The following is a 6102-nucleotide window of genomic DNA, read 5'->3' on the forward strand; positions in this document are numbered from 1 at the left end:
GAGTCAGGAACAATGTAATATAACGAAAAAGAGGATATAATGACTATTCTACAAGCACAAAATAAAACAATTGTACATAAAAGATGACACGCTATGCAGAATAAAAAAGCAAGGAGGAGTAGGCCAAAAAATAAGAAAAATTATTCAAAAAGAATTTAAATAATTTTTAGTTCTTATAATGTTAGAGGATTGAGAGGTGTTGAAAAGTTGAATATAGTAAAAACTTTCAACCAAAAAATAGATTAAATATATTAGGACTAATAGAGATAAAGAAAGAGGTAAAAACTAAATTTGACATAGCAAGTATTTGTAGGGAGGCGAGATACGTAGGTTGAGAGTTTATGGTATCAAAAGGTGTTTCTGGAAATTTATTGCTAATGTGAGATGCAACATTGTTCAAGATGGATAGTTGTTATAAATTAGTGAGATGATTATGTATTAAAAGTTTGTTGACAAAAACATATTTAGATGTGCATATTACTTCGTGTATGGTGCTTATGTGAGGAATAAGAAGCTTATTATGTGAGATGAGCTAAGCTATATCTTTGGGTTGTGTCAGGTTCCATTTTGCTATATAGGAGATTTTAATGATATTGTATAGGTAGAGAAAAAGAATGGAGCAACCAATTTACCAGTCACAGTTAAATATTATAATTAATAGGTATAAGATATGGAACTAGTAGACTTGCTGCTGAATGATTGCAAATATATGTGGTGCAAGGTCCATTCATATAGCCGAATTGACAGAGTAATGCAATGGGTAGCATAGAAAGGTTAGAGGGATTTCCAAAGATGCGTTTAAAAGGAAGGCCAAAAGAATTGTCTGATCACTATCTGTTTGTAATAAAGCATGCAAGATTACGTGGGGGTCCAAGTGTAACATCCTACCATACAGAACTTTACACCTAAGATGTAAAACAGAGGTGGCAAGGCTCTACGACCTCTATAAATAAAATATAAATACGTATAATAGTCAAAAGAAGGTAGTATACTAGGAGCCTTAAAGAATATGTAAAACAAATCTCAAAATTTTAAAAGCGCAACTCTGATAAAAAACGTAACTTGCATAAGAAGAAACTACGGTTCTTAAACATAAATATATTAAAGGTAAGAGTAGAGGATCAAGATACAAAATACCAAGCTCCAAACTCAGCCTACGAAGTTAAGGCTGGACAGAGAATAGTTACATACATATATATTTAATTCATAACCCAAAATACATAAAAGCAACCCTAGTTCTCCATAAACCTGTATGAGGTGCAAAGTTAAAACATATATATATATATATATATATATATATATATATATATATAAAACAAAATAAAAGTATAATCCCAAAAAGCCCACTTCGCTGCGGAGAACTCCAGACGCCTAACGAGGTGCCTCTCGACCTGCATCTGAAAAACACAACATTGTATGGAATAAGAATCGGGGGTTCTCAGCATGGTAAAGATGCAACGCACATAAGATATAAGGTCTTGGGAATGTCAGAGGTCATCCTAGAATGCCGACACTAAGATTATAAGACTTAAAGAACTAAAGCAGAAACTATAAAGTATGGTGGTTTTCTAAGGCTTTCTAAACTTAACCAATTCCTTAAATCTAACTAAAACGTAGCTAGAGCCCTAACTCTCTCTATCTTTCCTCCGTTCCTCCATCTCCGGTGAAGTTGCAAAGACAAACAAGCAGACAATGGAAAACACAAGTAGGAGACAAGTAATACAGATAGCAAATACAACAAATAGCATATTATGATCACTTAGGCAATCTCAATTAATGCACAAGCAAGCAATTCAAACAATATGCATATCATGCATGCCTGTCCTATAGCTGATGAGTCTCATCTGTCGGTTATCAACCCAACCCGATAAGTTTGGCTGCTAAACCCTGGACTGTCCTCCGTCGCGCATCCCCATGAGTCTATGCATAGCTTTTTCACACATATATATATCAAATTGCTCAATGGGGGTACCACTCCCGGGAATTTATACATGCCCGATCACCTTTATGACGTAGGATCAATAGAGTATCGAGTCTCAACCTGGAACACGTGGTGGCAAGCCACGGTACTTTACCTAGGGAAACTCATATCTCAGATAATCATTTCATATTCATTCATAAACATTTCAAAATAATTAATTATGGCCATATCATCACTTATACATCATATAATTGCACTTTTTTACATACTCATCATAACTCGGAGCAAGTGGGGCGAAACCACAACCCTTGCGTCTACCCAGGAGGTATGTTCTCATATGCCCAAGAGGAACAAAGGAGTGGATTCTAACCTCCCACCATCTCGCTGGGGGAGAATTTACAATACCAGGAGGAACAAGGAAGGGGATCTTCACCTTCCACCATCTCTTGGGGTCGCACTTTCAAGAAAGAGTACTCAGATGCAACATTTATTCTTTTCTTTATCCAGTTTCATAATTCAAATATATATATATATACATATACATATACATATGCACCCTTCCTTCTCATACCTAAATCATCACTTCACAAACTTTCTTTCTCTCCAAGTTACCACTTATTCCTAACTTCATCTCATTACTAGGTTTACTAACAAAATCTAGGGTCAAAAGAATGAAAATAGAGGTTTAGAGGTCCCAAAATCAAGCTTTAAAACACAAAAACTCATTTGCTAAAAACAGGGGTCACGCGTACGCGTGGGAGTGCATTTACTGAAAGGTCACGCGTATGCGTGGGCATACAATTTTCTATGCTCGCGTACGCGAGATACCCAACTCGAATAGGTTGGTCGCGTCACGTACAATGTTCACGTACGCAAGTTATGCAGAACTGCAAAAATGCATAATGTGGCAGAATTTTCAACTTTGCACTCCAAATTTTCGACGCGCATAACTTTTTCGTTTTAAAATATTTTTCATCCGTTTTTCAAACGGAATAAACTTCACGGACCCAATTTTCATTTAAAACAAGTTTAAAATAATTTGAGGGTCAGAAAGCCAAGTTATGACTCGCCGAAATTTGGCTAAAAATCAGTGTTTCACAGAAACCTCAAAACTTAATTTTCATTAAAACCAAACTTAATTCCCACCTCCTATACATGTATCCAGCACAACTGTAACACCCTCACTACCAGAATATCATGCTTCCGGCTGCGCTACTCTGATAGTAAAAAGTATTACGACTACTTTATATACTAGATATTAAAATACGAGCCTGTAACTCGACATCGTATCGCTGATTTCTTTGAAAACCAAAAATAAATACTTTATCTAAAAAAACAAACACATAGATTCATATACAAGATTTCTCACCTAATAGCTTATAAAATAATATACACATAAACCACAAAACTCCTATCCCTCTTACAAAACTCGTAATAACAAAGACGAGGGAAGAAAATAATCTAATTAATATAGCGACATATAAACCAAACGCAGTATAACTCTTCATAATGCTTCATCCGGTTCCTGAAAAGGTAAAGCTGTAGGGGGTGAGAACCTAACCACACGGTCTCACCACGAAATTTCAAAGTTGTCATAAGAAGATATTTAATAAGAAAACTGTTTTCAAGCTCAGTGATTATCATTGCCTTATGAGTCTTTTAAAAAACTAATAGGTAATTGTTCAAAACCTTTTTGAAGAAACAATGTTTATTCTTTCAGAAATTCGAAACCTTTCCTTTCTTATAAGAAAATCTCAATCAGAAACCAACCACGCAATCAAACAACACAATCATTAATTCAGTACCAAAGTTCATTCTCAAATGTAGCACGCCAGGACAAACAAAGGCAAGACAGACAAGGAAGGTACAAGTAGGTAGCAATTACAGCAAATAGTTCAAGTAGCAGTTAAGAACAGTTTAGCAATTAGGCAAACCAAAACAAGTTCAAACCCAAGCAAAGCATACAAATGCATATGATGCATGCCTGTTCTATGGCTGATGAGGCTCATCTGGCAATTATCCAGCCAACCCGACAAGTCTGAATCGTCCTTAGACTGTCCGTCGATGTGCATCCCCAAGAGTCTATGCATAGCTTTTTCTCAAATAATCAATATTGCTCAATGGGAGTACCATTCCCAGGAATTTATGTAGTGCCGGGTCACACTTACGTCATAGGGTCAACAGAGTATCGAGTTTTCAACCTGGTACACGTGGTGGCAAGCCATGGTACTTTATTTAAGAAACCTCGTATCTCAGATAATTCAAATTCATAAGCCAAATGAATAATTCAAAAATCATATTTCAACATTCTCAATCCATATCTCAACATTCTCATCATTCTCAACATCATCATCATTCATCAATCGAAATCTTATTTCCAAATTCATTCAAAAACCATTTTTCAAAGAAAATTCTCAATCATCTTTCTTTCCATTCCATTCACTAACAATTCCCAATCCAAAACATAACTCTTCCTTTGATAAATGAGGTAATTTTAAATCATATAATACTTAAAACCTTTTAAAATAACTACTTCCAATGAAACTTTTGATTTTTATAAAATTTTGGCAGCATCTCCTCTAAAACTTGTATTCTGCCACCCTTTTTGAGTCCCATCCAAACATTTCTCAAACCTTTTTCTCAACAATTTCCAAATCTCATTCATTTTTTCCAAAATTCAACTAGTTCCAATATCAAATTATTTTCAAATCAGACCAATTCCAATAATAAAACTCTTTTTAAAATCAAACCAGCTCAAGTATTAAATCATTTATAAAATCAGACCGACTCAAAATTAAACCGCTTTAACTCCAAACCAAGGAAACCACTTTTCATAATAATCAAGTAAATAACTTTTCAAACCCATTTCTTATCAACAACCGTATATCACTCAAGCAATCAAACAACCACATCTACAAGACAAACATAATCATAGAAATATATTTTTTTGCATCAATATCTATTTATAACAACTCTGTAATGTAAAATAAATTTTAAGAAAAACCCCTACCTCAATTATTCGCAATCCGCATAATTAAACACGTTGAATCCCTTTTTCCCCCGGCTCATCACAGCGGCAACCACAATCGCAGTTCCAAACCACTTTTGCAGCAACTATAGTTACTCTAATCGCAATAAGAAATAACCGAAACTCAATCAAATAGCAAATAACATTGCAAAATTCTCAATAAACTATAATGAATCGCTAATAGCGAAAGTTCCAAAACAAGAAAAACTCACCGAATCAAGAGGAAAATAAAAGTTGGAGCTGTTGCAAATCCAATGGCCCTCACCGGCAAGAACGGGACCTGACAAAAATAATGGAAAGTGAAGGTGATGCAGAATAGCTATGGTGGTTAATCCAATCAGCACCGAGGGCGGCGTTTGTAATTCCAGCAATAATGACCATGGTTACAGTGAAATAGAGAATTCAAACTCAATGGAATCGAAAACAGAAATGAATTCAATGGAACTTGAAATAGAGACCGCTTACGATGAAAGAACGAAGCAACAACAATAGGAGAGGCAGCCCCCTTCTCTCCAGTCCGTGATTCCGGCAACCAAAGGCACGGCGGTCATTCCCCAGTGACAATCAACGATGGTGGCTGAAGCTTCTTCGACAGTGACTAAAACCAACACGCAGAGACAATAAGGTTTTCAGAATCTCAAACGAAGATAAACCAAACTCAAAAACCCTTACCGATGGTGAATTTCAGTGGCGGCATCGAAGTTTCTTGGTGGCAGAGGCACAGCGGTGGCTGAGCACGGGTCTCCTCTCTCTCTTCTCTGCTTCCGAGCTCTCTCTCTCTCTCTCCACGAGTGGCGACGGCGCGGGCTGGAGGTGACAGCGCGAACAGCGGCAACGGGACTAGAAGCTTCTGCGACGCAACGGCAGCAGCCCAGTCACGGCGTCATCCCTTCCTTTTCTCCCCGTCGCTCCCCTTCCCCTCCTCTTGTGCATGGCGACAACACGGCTGCGACAACAAAGATGGCACTGAGCGTGGCGCGGCAGCGAGCGGGACACGGTCCTGAGCAGCACGGCAGTAGTGTGGCGGTGGCTCCTCTCCGACGCTCTCTTCCTTCCTCTCTGATTTTCCCCTTCCCCATTTCCCTTTGTCTTTTCTTCGTTTCTTTCTTTCTTTCTTTTTCTGAAGGGATGGAGCTGAGCTTGAGTTAGGGAG

This window comes from Arachis hypogaea, chromosome 4 (assembly GCF_003086295.3).
Source record: "Arachis hypogaea cultivar Tifrunner chromosome 4, arahy.Tifrunner.gnm2.J5K5, whole genome shotgun sequence".
NCBI lineage: Eukaryota > Viridiplantae > Streptophyta > Magnoliopsida > Fabales > Fabaceae > Arachis > Arachis hypogaea.